The sequence below is a fragment of the Anas platyrhynchos genome, chromosome 4 (assembly GCF_047663525.1).
Source record: "Anas platyrhynchos isolate ZD024472 breed Pekin duck chromosome 4, IASCAAS_PekinDuck_T2T, whole genome shotgun sequence".
NCBI classification, from domain to species: Eukaryota; Metazoa; Chordata; class Aves; order Anseriformes; family Anatidae; genus Anas; species Anas platyrhynchos.
In genome coordinates, this window is record NC_092590.1 from 44,716,045 (window position 1) to 44,734,776 (window position 18,732).

An 18,732-nucleotide genomic window follows, 5' to 3' on the forward strand; every position below is an offset into this window, starting at 1 on the left:
AGTAGAGGTTGTGTAGAAACAAATCAACAATTCATCTTTGTATCTCTGTATCTTTCTTTTTTTTTTCTTTTTTTTTCTCTTTTTCTTCGCTATTAGTGACTTATCTGACCTTTATTACTCCATACTCCAGTCTGAAGAGTTATGCTTGTGAAGTGAAGGGGGCTTGTGCCTGCAGTATAGAGATGCTTTTGCAACCGTGCTCTTTCTGCTTATGTGGGCTAGGTTGTTCTTGTCTTTTGAACAGCCCTTTCTGTTCTCACTGTGAAATACCTGCTGGATGCTGGCTTCCCACTGGCAAGTGAAACTCTGTGTGAGCTGAGGAGGTGGGAAGTAGAGTGAAAAAATGAAACTTGCAGAGATTTGTCAATTGTTATTGTAATCTCACTGTTGTTTTTGGCTCTATTGCTATGAATTTAACATTACAAGTCTGCAGATACTGTATCACAAAGCACAACATGGGAGTGAACATGTAACACTGTTTAGGTTCTCTGTGCTGTAGTCTGCCTTATTTCATTGTATTTATAAGTGTTGCAGTTAATTATTTTGTTGTGTTATACAGGAAAGCTCTTTTGACTAAAACAAGTTATTATGTGGCAAATTATAATTCTTGGATGATTCTACCAATAGCATTAATGAATAATCTGGCTGGTAGTGTCTAACGTGGGGGGCCCATGGAGCACTCTGCTTCCAGAAAGACAGCAGGTTTATATCCAAATTGCATGTTGGGACTCCTTTTCCAAAATGTTCTGTATCCCTTGATTTCCATCGGAAAGGAGCCTTGGATGAAGGGTCACAGAATGAAGTATTCTGCTCTCTTGAAGACCCACAGTCTGCGATGTCAAAGGCTCAGGACTACAGTCTGTACTGTGAAGAACAGCCAAGCTGCAGTTTGGAGACAGGCACTGTAACTAGTTGGACCTGGAATCTCAACTGTCTGAGATCTCATCCCAGTTTTATGCTTGGCTTTCTGTACAAACTTTAGGAAATTACATAAGAAATGTAGTTTAATGTTTAAACCTGCTGCATAAGCATATGTAATGTTCTGGTAAGCAGTAGCACAGAGAATGATCTAGGAGGCAGAAGGGATTGCAAACTGAGCAATAGTCAGCACTGTCATGCTGTTACAGAGGAAAAATTTTGTTCAGAGACATACTGGAAAGAATGACTCCTGTACAGCAATTGCCATGGTCAACTGAGTGCTTTTGAGACATCAGCAATGCAGTTAGGTCCTTCTTTTAGGGCACCATGTTTTAAAGACTTTATTTAAAAAAATAAGAGAGAGAGAATTGTGAGGATAACAACAGGTATAAGAGGTTTGGAAAGCATGATCCACATGGAACAACTAAGGGAAAACTTCAGCAAAGTATGTTAGGGAGTAGCGTGTAGGCTGAGGGCCAGAAGAAGCTTTCCAAAATAATTTTTGCAGCTTCTGTCAGCTCCTGCCTACCTGCTTTCTGAGCCTTTAACTCATGGACAAGACCCAAGCTTTGGTGCATACTTTCACATTTCTCCAGCATGTGTGGTTTAGGATGCTGTTGGACCCACAATTCAGTCACATATGAGCCATATAAGTGCCTGTTGAAGGGCATTCCTGCCATATATCCAGTAATTTGGGCAGTAGAAGTGTGCTTTACCCTCAGGTGGTAGACATTGCAAGGTGCGTTTTGGGACAGAGGACACTTCTGGATTAGAGAAACATCTAAAGTCTATTGCAAAATGTAGAGGGCTGTAGGATGGTTGTCTTGAGGTCCCCAACTGATGATATTTCCTATCTTGTGTTTCACCTTTCAGGAAGTACAGTGTGAATGGTACGGGCAGAGGTGGAAAGGGTAGAGCATACAGAGAGTGAAAGGGGAAAGGATGTGAAGCAGTGGTTAAATTACACAAAGTGTGATATAAGTTAGTAAGTTATTTTTGATATCTTCCTATGAAGAAGTTACCCTTCTTTCTCCACATGCATAGCAAGTGCTTGTCAGATACAAGCTAAAATCCCAATACAACCGTGCTTGCATCTACAGAAAATGTTATATATCTTGATTGCGAGATGCAGGTCTGAGAGGACAGGACTGAAGCCTACTTAAAATGCAAGAATAACTATCTATTTCTCCGTATTCTTTTTCTGTTTAGCTTATATTTAGCTTATAGCTCCTTCCACTTTTTTTTTTTTTTTTTTTTTTTTTTTTTTCCCCTCCTGCGGTGGTGTTTCTCAATACTGATAGTACTGATACAAGACAATGCCTGGCCCAACAAGGGTTCAGTCTTAGGATTTTAACATCTGTAAATTAAAATATGTTGGTAGAAGTCATAGGTCAGATCACTCTTATTTTAGTGGAAGGTTTTGCTACTTACCTCTGTACTATTGAACAGGTTGGAGACTTCTATGTTGGTCCAATTCTAATTAAAATACTGAGCTGCTGCCTGCTTTCTGATTTCTGGCCTTCAGGCCTTTTACTACCTGAATCTGGAGAACAGGCTGTAAAACATTAAATATGGGAAAGCTGGGAAATGTAACACGCTATAAATGCATGAAGGTAGGAGCTCAAATATGTGTGGACATAAAGATTTTATTTCTTTACATAAGGTTTAAATGAAGAGCCTGCAGTATAAATCTCTGCTTTCAAAGTGAACTATCACTTTTCAGAAAGAAGGAAGGCAAGAATGACTATTAAGAAATAAAATATTATGCCTTTAGGAAGCATCAAAGCGGTCCTAATAAGGCTATCCATACATGCAAATAAGTGCACCCTGCCCCCAAATGTATCATAGGATTTTTTTTTTTAAATAATCAGTCCAGAATTGTGTAGTTTCACTTTGTATATGTTCCGAACAAGACATGCAAAGGTCATCATTATGCAATGGAACTGTCAGGAGACAGCTGGGAGGTCTTCATTTAATGCCCATTATGCCCCATATTTGATATCTGTATCTGGCTCCTAATGTGTGGTAGGCGGGGGTGAAGGGAGGATGATTGTAGTGTAGAGGAAACAAGATGTAGCAGCTCACTAGAAATTTCTGGGGGTGGGGGATGTTTTTACAAACTGTGCTGCATTTTAATGAAAAGCATTACCTAAAAATTAATGTACTTGTAAGTAGATTTTCTAAAAACTCTGAGAAAACTGTTTTAAGACTTCTCAGTTTTCATTTGTAGGTGTTAAATCATTAGTGTAAAAGAGTGGCAGTTTAGATGTCCAGGCCAAATTTTATTTTTTCTCAAATATTTTGTCCAGCTGGAGTGATCCCATTGGCTTTTTGAATAGAGTTCTCCATTGTGGTCTATGTGATTTCCAAAACCCATTTAACTCACCTGGCTGTCTGAAATGGTAGGATGAAATGGCAATACTCCCCTGTATGGATGTTCAGTATCTTTGTTATACAGATGAACCTCAAAAAAATAAAAAAAAATAAAAAAATAAAATCTCCTGGACCTTTCTAAGCCTAGAACAATGGAGCACTCATCAGCAGATGGTATGAAGCCTATAGACTTTCATGCTTCACTGCTGTGAGTGAAGATTTTTCAAGTGAGTTTGGCTTTTCTATATTCAGTTGTGTGGAAATATTTTTCTCTTGTGTACTGAAATAATATTATCTCAAGTTCACTGAAAAGCCACCCTAGTTGAAGCAGTAGTAAAATCTATGATATATATATAGGGGGTATAGTCAATTAACTAATTACATGGTTTGTTAAACTATTTTTTTTTTCCCTCCTGCATTCAGTATAGTTGAAGTATCAGAAAGCTGTTAGGTCCAGGGTTTGTAGCACAAAACAGCATTATTTTTACTGAAACAATGAACCCCAGGCAAAGAAAAAATGAACATTAAGCTGAACTGAGTTACTGTTCAGAAGAAATGTGATGCTATCATACTTCATATGAAAATCTCCCATGGTTGGGGGAAGGCAGCTTTTTCCTTCTCCCGGCATGTCTGAAGTTAGTTTTGGCTTGAGATGGAGGCAGAAGGTTGAGTATCTCCCAAAGACATTTGCTAACTTTGCATTGCTTAGTCAGCTGTCTGAAATGGACGATTGCACTGAGGTGGGTTTCTGCACATTATTGATGCTCTGAATTGTTGGCGTGGGGTGGATCTTGAAGAAGGAGCCTGCATCTCATAAAAATCCCATTGATAAAATGTTAATAAATGACCTCTGTATCTAGCTGTTATTGGTATTCTGGGGCATATTAACTGCACCTAAATTGTTGCATGGGAAAGACCTTAGATATTTATTTGACTTCAATGACCCCCTTAGAGAACGGGCTTTGTAATATGCTGAATGACTTTTTTTTTTTTTTTTTTTTTTTTTCCCCCAATATACCTTTATGAGGTTCCCTGTTAGGAGTACTGTGCCTGATATAGGTTTACTTGATTTTGGCCCTTGCCACGGGCTTGTAAATTACTTTCAGCCATATACTAGACTGTGTAATACCTCCCAGAAGTCTAGAAAAGAAAATGAAATAAAAGAAATGAAGATACAGCCTGGGCTGTGGTATTAAACTATCGCTATTACATTTATTACTCATATATGTTATCAACCTGCTTCTCAGATTCCACCTCTTCTCCCAAGATCTACCTTTTCTTTTTATAGCAGCCACTGTAATACTTGTCCCTCTCAAGTCCTCTTTTATTCAGACTTACGTTGTCTGTTCTGGGACAGATTCATCTGTGTTAGCCTGGATACTCGAAGCAGGCTAGCAGTGTTTCCTACAATGAATGCAGCCTCTCCCATGCAACTCAGACATACCCACTCATTAATAATAACGTGGCACATTTTGTCCTTACATTTCCTAAATCACTGTCATTGTCAGAATCTTTTCATAATCAAGTACTCATGGAAATCTTATCATAAGCAACTGAAAGAAACAGCAGTGACTGAAATGACTGCTTTTGTACAAGCTATTGAAACTCATTTAATGCAAATGTCATAGGCCAGTAGTGAACTGTGTGACTGCTAATTATATTTTAATAATGCTATTGATTTTCTGATGCATATAGCTTTTTGTTGTCACAGAAAAAAAATCCTGTCCACAATTATTGCCATTGTTCTATATGTAATTTATGGGTATAACAATTTGCAAAATGAATAAATCTCCTATTATTGTGATATGATTATCCTACCATATACATTGAAATTACTTCTTTAATTTGAAGTCCTATATGACACAAGAAGAGCTGTGAACTGAAATAATCTCTAATATTCGGGTAAAAAATAATAAGACAGAGCATTACTCCTGTGTTTAACCCGATAGTGCAGTCACACTCACTGGTAAATCCACTAGATGGCAGTGATATACAGCAAAGCTGTTTTTGTTTGCTTATTGGTGTGCCTCGGAAAACTTGCAACAGTTCTAAATTAATATATATATGATCTGTGCATGCATTTAAAATTTAATATTTTAAATTTAGACCATTGTATTTTTCTTTTTCCTTAATAGTTTTGATTATAGAGTGATGAGGACACATTCTTACTGGAAAACATATCATAGAGCAGTCACTAGTTAGTATTGTGAAAGGGTTGTGTTTAAAAATGCTTAGTTAGAATAATGCGAGAAAATTTTCATTTTTTCCAACATGTTCTCTAATGTTTGCTGCTGCTATGTCCATGGGTCTTGTGATCCCAAGGATACAATTACAGGGCAGAGAAAGGAACCACAAATTGCCTGGATAAATTTTGATTTGCAGGATAACGGTCAGGCAAACACTGTGGTAAAATCTCAACAAAGTGCTCACAGCATCTGTCTCTTAGTATGCTGAGGTGTTTTTGTTTGTTTGTTTGTTTTTGTTTTTAAATCTGTTTGTCCATTTTCTTGGAAGAGTTCTTGAGTTTTCATTTGATTTTGACATGCATATTTTCTTCGGGTTATTTACATTATGATAGACTAAATGCGAAGATTTTCTTTTTCCTCCTGCATTCCTCAGAAGGCGTTGGGTTCCAACACACTTTTCGATGCACACAGAGCAAGCCTATACATCCTTAATGTCAAATAAGTTAGTTTTTTACTGGAAGACAACAGGAAGAAAGAACTGATGGTGAGAGTTCAAGAGAAACTAATGGTGAGAGTTCAAGAGCCTGTTCACTGGAAAAGGCTCCCCAGGGAAGTGGTCACTGCACCGAGCCTGACTGAATTTAAGAAGAGATTGGACTGTGCACTTAGTCACATGGTCTGAACTTTTGGGTAGACCTGTGCGGTGTCAAGAGTTGGACTTGATGATCCTTAAGGGTCCCTTCCAACTCAGGATATTCTATGATTCTATGATTCTATGAAACTTAAGTGGACAATATATTCTAAACAGACTGGAGAACTTCAGCTTGAAAGCAGAAAGCACAGACTAATCTTGCTGTACAAGTTGAAGAAACTATTCCCACAGCTGTCTGCTTCATCCTTCTGCTGGAGGCTATCATCCCTGTAGCAAAGAGGAACATATGTCTAGGGCTCAGCTATCTCAGTGCACGTTCCTAATTTGAATGGCTGGTAAAAGGAACAAATGGTGCTCAAGCTGTAGGTCAGTTCTAGTCCTACTGATGGTCACTGGGAGGGAATTTTCATGTTAGTGAGTTGGCTCTGGATTAGGCCCACAGTGAGTCACTAGCTTCCCTTCTTGTTTTATTGCTCATTCACCCAAGCTTTTCTCTTTACTTCAGTTAGGTACCTGTAGCTCTGTTTTTGCTTACACATAATCAGTACACGCGAGAAATAGACAAGAGTTTCATTTGCTCAAATGTACCTTATAATTGGGCAATTGTTCATCTTCTTTAGAGACTTTCATTTCCAGATTTTCATGCAGCTCTTTTTGTTGTTATTTTTGCATGTGGACTTTCCAGGAAAACCTATGGAAATCTCTGAACCTATGCAAATCTTGGAGGACAAAGAACTGGGTGCAGGTCAGCAAGTTCTCAGTTGAAGAGTAGATGCTTCACGCACTTTGTGTTTAGTTTTGGCTTAATTCTTAAATCTCTTAGTATTACATTCCAGTGGGTTCCAAAATGTCAGCATATACCATAAACACAAAACAACTTTTATCTGCAAAGTAGTAGTGGTGATGGAGGACAGCACTTCCAGCTGCATCTGTATTGTCAGGCTGAGGAAAGCTTCGGGGGTACTTTCTGGTCCTGTCATTGCTGTCATTCAGAGAGGGTACCTGCTGGGGGGTGTTGTGTCTCCTTTGTGTCTCCCAGGTCTTTGCACCTGGGTTTCCCATGCCTTGAAACCAGGAGACAGAAGAAGGGACCAGTGCATAAATGATCCTGCACTGATATAGGTGGGATGCAGTTAGGGTGCAGAACATAACTGGGATCAGGAAGATACTGATGTATTTTCTAAGTGTGGAAGTAACCTAAGTGTCCATAAGATGTGGCTCTTGCATTACTGTAGTCTTTGTATTGCATGGTAAAATCCTATGACCATGAATAAGGAAACGAGTTTAAATGTCGATGGTGACTTGCCAAAAAGGAATTAGTGTAGTCCAGTTCAGGCTGATTGTAGGAATTCTCAGCCTTCTCACATCATAAGTGTACTTCTCACCATGAAGATGTTTTGCAGTCTTGACTTTCTTTAAAGTCTGTCACTGCCCTTGCAATGCAGAGTAGGAGCAGTAAGCAATAGTGCCTTTCATTGTCTACAGCTGGGCAGGAGAGTGGGATCGCTCCTACAGTGTGTATAATGGCCATCTATCCCTCTTGTGGCAAGGTTAGGCTCTAATTAAAGCCAATGTATGAGGAATTTACAGCTAGTATAGAGTGCTCCCATCTGTGAAGCAAGCTTCTGTGGGAGGATAATGCTTGTGCTCATGTTTCTGCAATAGTTTCCTGTTCCCATCCAGGTGCAACTCAATCTGTTGGTTATTATCTTTAAATCCTAGCATGTCTGGGGCCTGTTATCTACGACATAGCTTCTCACCCTGTAACAAGCTGGGGGGACTTATAACTGGCTGTTTGTTCATATTGTCAATTGTTTGCTGAGGTGAAGCTTTCTGTAGGTGGTTGTGGGGTTTTCATATTAGAAAATTCCTCATATCAGGACTTTGCCCCTTCCCATTCCTCCTTTTTCTCTTTTCTTACAGCCTTCCAACACACAGGTCTTATGATTTTCCAACATACTGTATGGAGCTGTTGTCTCTTTTCTTCTGTTTTGGTATGTGTCATTTGCTAGTTAATATTTTTTCTGGCAGGCATTCTTAAAGTGGTTGCTTGCTAATGTCATGCATTGTGTGGAGTTTGTAGAGTCATTCTCTACCTCTTTTTCACTACCTCCCTCTAATTTAAGAGGAATAGTTTTGGTTGGCATAGCTATAAGAATTGTGTAACTCTGTTAATGAACATATACATGTCAAAATGCATACATATTGTAGGGTTTAATAAATGATCAACAGTTGGTTTCTGAATCACTTTAAATCATTACAGAATTCAGAAAGTTAAGTCAGTTGTTTATAGTTATCATCCCTTCAGATTTTTAAATTTTTAGCTATTTGTAACGCAAACTGTTAATATTTGTAGTGTGTAGCATTCACTTCACACTACTTCTTTGCAGAGTATCCATAAAAGAACATTAATATGACGTTATTAAACAGGAATTCATTCATGCTAAACTTTTGTGGGGGAGGAAAAAATCATTTTCCTGTGCAAAAGATCATCACTTGTCCTTAACTTAAGAAAATAAAAGATGTTTGGTGGAAAGGGTCCTACAAATTTCTTCTCCTTTTGTCTTGCCCTCACTTTTTTTTTCTTTTTCTTTTTTTTTTTCATTTCTTTCTTTTCTTTCCTTTTTTTTTTTTTTTTTTTTTTTTCTCCCACTGTCTATTGGCAGATATTCATATGATTGAGCACTGTTTCAGTGTACTCATTAGGATGCTCCAGAAAACCTATTTCTTTCCCTGTCTTCTTGAGGTTGATGGCTGCCTTCCCATTTCCTCTTCTGGAAGTTGCCTGTTCCAATACCACAGTAATAAAGGTTTGGATTCATTAATACAACATTTGTTCTGGTTCCAATAAGTTTTAATTGTAGTGAAATGGCAAGATGTTTCATGTGATTTGTCCTGGTGTACCCTAACTGCCGAGTAATGGGCAGTATCATATTTGTTCAGTCAATCCTATAGGGCCAGGATCAGCCACAGACATATTTTGGAGTGAAGACAAATCATGAAAAATGGGTGTCGGCACCCATCCATTTTTCTGTAGCTGAATCCAGAAGTGCTCAATTATGTATATTACTGTAAAGGGAAGAATCTTTCTGTCAACATCCATAAAAACTATTGAGGTATCCAATTACGTAAACTATTATCCCTCTAGAAACTGAACGTGTAAAGAACACTCTTTGCTTTCATATTTCTCATATAAGAGGAAAAATGAACATAACTGTGGTAGTTCTACTGGCTCAATATCTTGTGGTAGCATCCTTTTGAGGAGGGTGAGAGGGTGCTAAGTGAAGCTGAATGCAGCTAAAAAGTATTGGAAAGTTGTGAAAGGACATAGCTGATGGGTACATAAATAGGAGAATTTGACTGTTGGTCTGACTCGGAGCACTGGAAGGGATAAACAACAGTACTGTGTCTCTGAAATTGAAATAATAAATATGGGGCATGCTGGGGCTTCCCCCTTCAACCAGGACAGATGTTTGGGTTTTTCCACAGCCATTTGTTCATGGTAGGCAGGATAAGGAAGAAACCTTTAAGCTATTTCACTCAATGGAGGTTGGTGAAATACCATACTGGTTGGATTTCTGTGAAAGGATGATTGAAGTACCCTTCAAAGCTTCGCTCAGAACAGCTTGTTTGCTCATGTTTTTTCCTGGAACAGCTGGTCTTGCCTCAGTTAGGCAGGACTTAATGAAAAAAAGAATTAACCATGATTCTTCGTCAGCCTCATCATCCACATTGTTATGCTTGTAAAAAGAAAGTAAAACAGCAGTGTTAGCCGCAGCTTCTTAAGAGCATGTGAATCCCAAAGTCTCTTGCTGTTGGTAAGGCATACAGCTGCCTCTTGCAAGGCTACACTGAGACTCCTCCATCTGGATTTGTCTTGAGCAATTTGCAAATGAGAACTTGTCCTTTGTGCTGTTGTAAGCTGCCTTAAAGTAGTGCTGGACGTATATATATGAAGGTAGCCTTCTGTCTGAGGAACGAGTTACAGTCAAAAGGCATATTCCCACCTTCAAAAAGCCAGAAAAACTATTACAGTTTTCAAGAATTCTTCCTGAATCACATATACTTGGATTTTTTATTTTTACTTTTATTTTTTTTTCTGCCACAGCGTTGAAGGACGCTTGTCCTTTCAGGACCCTAGTTCTGATTGGATCTATCAGAGTATGAATGTTAATAGTATGATTATTCTTCAGAATGTCCTTATTTTACATGTTTGAAAGCACATGACTTGTGGTTTCATTCCCATGGTCACAGTCAAAATAATTTTTGCATTCCTTTTTCCAGAGTGCATGAAGTGGCAGCAAACTTTTCCAGTTTTCAGCATGCTCAAGAAATAAAACAAAACCATTGGTGTTACAGTATTTTTTTTATGGTAGTTGTTATCGCTAGCAAAAGTTTCTATCTCGTGAAGATAAGCTCACCAAGGAATAATATACGATAGGTTAGATTCCTTTAATCAGTAACATGCAGTTAAGTACATAGATGAATGAAAACCAAAGCAGGCCAAAAATGTAATCACCTAAATGATTGCAGATAAGTTGCTCAGGGATGGCCTTAAGCCTTTGAATAACTCTGAAGAAGACATCTTATGCTTTTGATTAATCCCTGAGTATTCTTAACTGATCTCTCTCTTTTCTGTTTTGTTACCACCAAAAAACAAATGGAGACATTCTGCAGATGTGCTCTCCACTTCAAACCCAGGCTAGCTTTGACTTTGGGGAGTGTAGGTGAGAGAAAAATTTGTTTCTCCACAGGTAAGATTCAAAGCTAAAATAACAAACAGTTCAGTAAAACCCTGATTACCCAAGGAACAAGAGAGACCTCACAATAACTGAGGGAGAATCTCCCAATAACTGTTGGGAGAATTGAGAAAACTGTCCAGGAGACTTCAGAGGTGACTGATGTCCTGCCTAGGGCTCCCATCAGTCAACCAGTGTCCCCAGGGACTGATGGGCTAGTGGGAGATGGCAGCTGTGCTCCAGGACTTCTGTGATAATGCAAATACATGCTGGTCTGCCTTTGGTATGTAAAGACAAGACTGATTCTCAGTATTCAGTAAAGATTAACTCCTTTCACTTGGCCATCAACAGTTGTGGGAAAATCTAGAAAATCATGACAAGTGGGGTTTTCTTCTAAGATATTGGTAACAGAGAATTTACTTCTGCACACACTGCAGTATGCAGCTGCAGTGAATGATTCTGTAACTGGGAAACTAGAAATATGTCATAACCAGCAATAAATATGCAAAAGTTACTATAACAACACTGCTCAAACAGCATTGCAAGAAAATACTCATTAAGGCGTAGATCCACTTAAAATAGAGACTTCAAGAGGCTTGAGAAACTTTTTCTCTCTCTTTTTTTTTTTCCTTTTTTTTTTCTTTTTTTCCTGAGGCTGAACTTGCCAGAGCTGATTCAATTCTCCTGTAGTCTTGAAACTGCTCAGCCAGCAGACTCCCATTGTTGCAACAGGAAGCTTCTGTCTTAAAACTAAATGTTTTATATGTAACAGCCTATATTATACATATGCCTATGGCATCAGAACTGTGTTTTGCAAAGCTTTATGTAAAACAAACAAACTAAAACCCCAAACCAAACCAACCAACCAACAATAACAGCAATGAGCAAACAACAAAAACCCCTTCACTTACTTGGACAGAGGTTTTTATAATCCCTGGGGAGAGGAAGCAGGCATCTTTTCTCACTTTAGGCAACTTATTTACTGTCTGAATTAATTGAAGGAGTTCAATGATTAGCACCATCAGCAGCAAACAGTGGCACATGGTGAACAGCCTGGGTCTATGAGGAGAGGCAGAGGAGAACTTCTGAATTCACTTTACTATTAAAAATATATATGTTGTGTGAACACAGCCATAAATGTCTAAGGCTGAACTTGGAACCTTTGTTTATTTCTTCTATTTGGGTCAGAAATAGGATTTGGGATGCAGATATCTACAAGGAGATATTGAAAGAGTGGGACATTGGTTGAAATTGGTGATCTGTAAAAGGTTTATAGAAGAGCTTCTGTTAGTGTTAAGTGGTCACTGTCTTCAGGAGGTCCTTCAGGGACACAGTAGTTTCAGCTGCGTCTTAAACTGAAGAGCTCTTTAAACATTAACTCGGCTTGTAGACTCAAAGTGTATTTCATTGAAATACTTTAAAAAAGAATCACCAATACTTAAAAAAAAATGTTAAAAAAATCACAACAAAGTAATGAAAGGGATTAATGAGGACTCAAAGCTTTATTTCTTCTTCAGCATGTGGAAGAAGTTCTCTTTGTATCTTCTGAGATACTGTTTTATCACTGTGTGTCTTGCTAGCTAGAAGAGGGTGAAGAGAATCATTTCCATTTTAAAGCTGAAGGACTGAGGCACAAAGAATGTAGGACTTAGTTAAATTCACACTGAAAGTCTGTGGTAGAGTTAAGAACTCATGTCCTAAAAGTCAGCCTGGCAGAGGGTCGCACCTCTAAATACCTGATAAATAATAATGTGGATTATGCTACAGATGCAATAAGTGTGCTTTTTGACAGATGAGTAAGCCAAGAAATACAGCCTTTAGAAAGGTTGTCTCATAGGAAATCTGTAGAAATGAATCCTGTTTCTCCAGAGATTGTTTTGTCTTTGGTCATTTGAATGGCCTTTTAAAGTTGAATTTATGAGATTGTGTATTGAGAAAGCTTAGTGGTGTTGAATGCACTTGTACATACAGAAAGCAGTAAATCAGCTCATACAGCTCAGCCTTGTGATAGTCTGAAGCATGAAGGCAGTAAGAGTTTGCTCCTAACACGGCATGAATGAATTTCAAGTTTGGTGGGAAAATATCTCATCCTGCCTTAGACTCTTAATTGATGTAGTTTTAACTATCTGTGTTCTGAACGTTTAGAAGTAGACAAGTCAAAATGAAATAGAAGAAAGATTCTGAATCTCAATGAATATCAGGCTTTTAAAACTTGAATTAAATAAATTAGTGTAGAAAATCAATTAGGAGGTATATATATATGTATGTAGCAAATAGAAAATAATGGCAGTCTTTTGTGGAATTGAGATCATATTAGTACTTTGTGTGTGGTTTAGATTCCACGTGAGAACCTCAAGTTACTATTAAAGTAACTGTTATATATGTTCCATACTATTATATATTCTTGTATATAAGACACTATATATAATCTGTATACTATTAATTATTCAACTTCATATCACAATACTTTGTTATTCATTAATTGGGCTTGTAGTACTGTTTGTGCTCAAGGGAAGCCATAATTATTTTATGGGCATGGACATTAGGCAGACGGGTCAAAAGGACATGTTGAAAATCACACAGAATGGAATTCTCACAGAGCTGTAATGATTTCTGTATTGCTTCAGGTTTTTAAATCAGAAGTAGACCTCTTTCTGAAGAACATGCCATAACTTGCATGGAAGCTATAACCCTGATGTAAAACTTAGTCATGTTCTGTGGTCTGTATTATGGAGAAGGTCATCTTGGACAGACACATTGGTTCCTTTCAGCTATGTAACTTGAAATTTAAATATGTCTGCAAGAAAATGCGTGTGGGAATGTGTATGCTAGAAAATAGGGAAGGTTTCGAAAAATGGTAGCTGTGGTGGACAGAAAAAGATATGTTCTGTATTTTGCCTCATATTACACATGAATGCAATCTAGAAGTAATTATCAGATAAAGCTATAGACTTCTGCAGGAACTCACCGAAGCTAAGTACAAAATCTCTTCAAGTCTAAGTATTTTTCATCAACAAGGCAGTAAATCTCTAGCTTGCAAAGACTCAAGTAAACATAGCCTTACAAAAGAAGATTCTTGGTCCAAACAAACCATGCTTTTTTCGTTGTTGTTTTTTCTTATGTTGTTTTGAACACAAAGTGGTTAAAGAACAATTCTTGCTGTAATTCTGAGTGTATGGGGAGTGATGAAATGGATATAGCAGAATATTATGGGAAATGTAACTGCGAGGGAAGATTGCAGGACTCAAATACCTAATAAAATCTCAGAAGGACGGGCCTTCATCTGGTGAAATTCAGCATAGATCCTTATAAAATGTTCACTGGTTTTCCTGTACAGTTATATGGATTTACACTACAGAGTGCCTGGACTAGGAATGATGAAGAGAGCTCAGAAGGAGATGGCTCACCTTATATGCTTGGGATCTTTTCCAAATGCCTAACAGGAGCTGATAAATGGTTGTCTGCTGCAGGAGACAAAACAACAACAAGGAAAAGAAACCACCCCCCAAAATAACCCAGATCAATCTAGTGACATAAAGGTTAGTTTTCCTCAGCTAGTAAAAAGGCATATGAACAAAAGGGAAACATAGAGTAATAGCCCAGAACATGAAACAACAGGCATATGCGTTGCTGTTATAGGGCATGAGGAAATGGGTTAATCAAAAAAGCAGAGTCTGTTACATTCCACCACTGATAAAGCATGTAAAGCAGTGGTGAAAACAGTATGAATAGCTTCAGGGCTAGCTTAAGCACTTCTTTCTCTAAACAAACAAACAAACAGTGTATGTTTGATTCCTAACATGCACCTTGAAGTGTATTTAATAAGTAGCTCATGCAGGAAATAGTGTTAAATCTGGGCCAAAATATGTTTATTTAGAATATAATGTTAAATACTTCTTTGGTGTAGATTTGCATTTATCTGCCATTATGAGTCCTAGCAGTACTAAAGAAATATAGTAATACTATAGAATACTTTGGTTAAAATAGCATGTGAGACAGGAATACAGTGAATGTAAGTAAAGACTTTTTCCCAAGTTACAAGGGATAACCTGCTCATTGTCTTTAAGAAATAGATGAGAAAGACTGGTGTGTCATGTCTTTGTTGAAAGTGATTATATAAAGGCTCCTGCTAAAGCAGTCCTAGCATAATATTTTGTATACCGTCCTCCAGAATTGTGATGTGGTCTGTGCGTGCAGGAAACAGATGGGCATTTAAACATGCAGATCATCTTAGACAAAATGAGATTTCCATGCCTTGAATTAGACGGCTATGTCTATGTTAGTCAGACTAAGCTCACTTCATAGTCAATGGGGTGTAATGAATTGTCTCAAGGGGTAAGTCATTTTACCCTGAGATAGGATGTGTAGCAATGCAAGTGAATTGTTTTCTTCAAGTGCTAAACTGTTTGTGTCTATTACTTTGCTTTTTACTTTGCTTTTTTTTTTTTAAAAAAAAAAAAAAAAGTTCACCATTTTAATTTCTCAATAAATGAAAATCCCCCTTCCTTTTTTTTTTTTTTTTTTTTTTTTTTTTCCAGAGGACAGATACCTCACCACATTTCTTAATGCTGCTCCATGACACACTTACCATTTGCTAACTGCAGATCAAGCTCTCAGTTTGAAATTAAAAAAAAAAAATTAAAAAATTAATAGGTACTTGCAATTACAACTGAAAGATTAAATTAAAGAAAATAAGGTAACTCGATCTAAAGATAAATGAAGGCAATAATTTATAGTCCAATACCTGTACAAATGAAACTGGTTCTATTAGCTCTGGCAAAATTAGGTCCATTTCCAGCTACTCATGGTATTGTAGTAGAGCTCTCTAATCCCTTGTCATCCAGATCGAATAGCAGAAAGTGGAAAATTCCAGTAGGGAACACTTCAAAGAGCTTCAAGAAGAATGATTTTGGAAGTATTTTGTTGTTGTTGTTGTTTTTCCTCCTATTGATTGGGCAAAGAGAAATGATGAGGACAGTTGTCCTCAGTTATAGCTTGATAAAAAGCTGTTCAGTCTCATCATTCCGTTAACACAGAATGGGTCAGGAGACACTCTGGTGAGGTTAGGCTACCTAAAACACAACACCATACATGGTTCTCTCCATATCCAGAACACATTTAGGGCTGCCTTTCTTCTGTAGCCCTAACCATCTTTCTCCCCTTTGAGAGGCTTCTTACTGATGAGCATTACGTTTTTTTCTTGAGGTTTTGAGTTTTGCAATACATTTATCTGACTTCATACCAGACATGTGTTTGGTAACAAAAAATAATATTTTTAAGACTGCATTTACATATTGACCTTGAATGGCATGTTGAAACCTTGGTGTCTATTCGAGTACCTGAAGGCCATTCAGATGTGGTCTTCATGGGCTGTTTTGGTATGGGATGTGCTATTTAAACATTTTTGCTTAAGGCATATTCCATTCTTCCCAGGTTGTGTGGTGACCTTATATAGCCATTTGATGTTAACTGGATTAGAAGAAAGTACTGATGTGATTAACTCCATTTATCACACTGTAGCTGTTGACAGTTTAACTCATCACTTGTCTTTGCTTCATGAACATCACGCTGCAAAAAGCCTTGTTCAGAAAAAAAAGATGCTGCAAAAAGTTTTCTCTTGAGGCTTTTGAAGTCCACATTGCTAGAAGTTTCTGTTCTTGTTTCTTGGTCTGAATGACCTTGAAAGTGAAAAAAAGTACATTGAGACTTAGTGTCTGTACCGTCTGTCTTGTCAGAGTGAAATTTGGACACACAGATGTAGAGATGTAATATTGTTTTGTTAGCAAAGCTGCTACAGGTGAAAATGTGGGCACTTGTATGATTCCTAGAGGAGCATGAGTAGAGAGTGTGTAGGTCATGTAAGTTACAAACTCACTGCATTTCTGAAGGGACAAATTATTGTCAGAAATACAGAGATACAGGCTTTCCTATACTACTTCAGCTTGTCTGTACTACTGGAAAAAGAGCAGAAGAAAAAAGAAGAAACAGCAGGTTCTTTGCTTTTCATAGGTTTTTGAATTCGGCCGACTTTAAATTGTATGTGTTACGTGTCTGTGAATAGTGTGCATTTATCATGCTTATCTGCTGATTGTCTGATGTTGTTTATCTATTGCTTTCTCTAATTAATTCTTCATCTGGTCTTGCTTTTCTTCCTCCTTTCATCTTAGCTCCGTGCCTATGCCACATTATCGTGCCTTTTTTTTTTTTTTTTCTTTCCAAAAATGATGCCATACTGGGCCACACTGGCATTTCTTTGTTTGATTTGACTTTCTCTTTTGAATTCCCTGTCTTAGTTAATTCTATCCTGTTATGGAATCTGTAGCAAAGCTGAGACATTTTGGCACCTATGGTGTGATGATATTCCCTTTCTCTCTGCTTCTTCTCCATTCTTTCGTATTTGTAGATTGAGAGGGAAGAAATGGAACTAATCTTAGTAACTACTAGGACCACAACAGCTTTTCTATGCAGTTCTGACCTGTGACTTCCTCTTATCCTAGTGCAAAGTGTTATAGCACTTTTGGAATCCCAAATTATGTACAAACTCGTTATTCTAGTAAGGATCACTGAATACCTGGAAGATGACTTCTAACAGTCCTGTCTTGCATTGTGTATATATGTGTAAAGTGCTTTCTTGCCACTTGGGACAGGCAAAGCTGTAACCTTGCAACAGTCCAGGAAGCAAAATACACATCAGGAAGTTACTCTGGCTAATGTGCAATGCTAAAACCACTGGAGAGAGGTACACTGGAAGCATGGAGAATATCACTATAATAATAAAAAAGGGGCTGAGTCAGTCAAAGCTCTACATCCTTTAATTTCTCCAGCTGAAGGGTGAGCAAGTGGAAGACTGCCCTCAAGCAAAGAGCAGACAGCTGCTGCCTCAGGCAGCTCAGCTACTATAGACACAGGTACAAGAGTCAAATCTTGTGTCCTCAGGAATCCGCTTCTTCCAGTTTCTGTCTCTGGAAAAGACAGCCTGGTCCTGGAGATGCAGGCCCTGTCCTGTCAAATAGCTGACCCTGCTTTGAGCAGGAGGCCAGACTAAATGACCTCCCGAGGTTCCTTCCAAACTGAATTACCACACAATCTTTTGATAATAGTCTTTATTGAATCACCCTTTACTACAAGAAATCTAATAATGTAAGTAAAACCATCAGTACAAGAATGCAAAGTAATTGATGGCAATAGGATTTTCCAGCTTTCTTCTATGATCCCTTGATTTTGTTGATCCTTCTATCTTTGATCAGTCTCTGTGTTTTTGCCTAAAGAAGCAATTGCTGCTTTACATACGGGTTAAAGAATAAGAGTTACAGCCACAGAAAGTCCCTGTGTTTCTCTTGCTTCTGACCCTACTTAGGAACGCTATTTTCTATTACTGATGTTATTGCTATTAATTTGAGAGACGTGTGTTATTGGGTTGCCCAGAAGAACAGATTGGATCTGAATCAACATTGGACACCATTACATTTTTGTTACCCTGGCTTAAAGACAAATATGACTGAAATTCATGTGGCCACCACACTTGAAACAAAGGTCTGGTAGTTGGAGTTCAGAAGTGAATTTACTGTAACGTGGAAGCACAGACTAAGCATTTTCTTCTGAGTTGAAAAGGACAGTGAGAGAACACAATGTCTTCAAATACTTTGGAATAAAACCAGTAAGTTTTTTAGCCCTCAAATGCCTCTGTTTCCCTGGAGTACTTTTATTTTTTATGACTGCATCCTGAAGCATCCTAGTGTGAGTCAAATGTTTTATGTTTCACGTTGTACTGTATGGATGGGAAATGCATCATTCTTGTCTTTCCTCTTGGATTTTGATTTCTTATGCATTCCTTTTGGGTGGCACAAGCGCTTCAGAACTGTCT

The 18,732-nt window shown here is 37.9% G+C and overlaps 1 long non-coding RNA gene across 1 annotated transcript in view; it reads left to right on the top strand.

Annotated features, from left to right (window-relative positions):
• The window catches only part of LOC110351974 (uncharacterized), a 221,914-nt gene that overhangs the window by 147,171 nt on the left and 56,011 nt on the right, over positions 1–18,732 (top strand). The window lies entirely within an intron of this gene.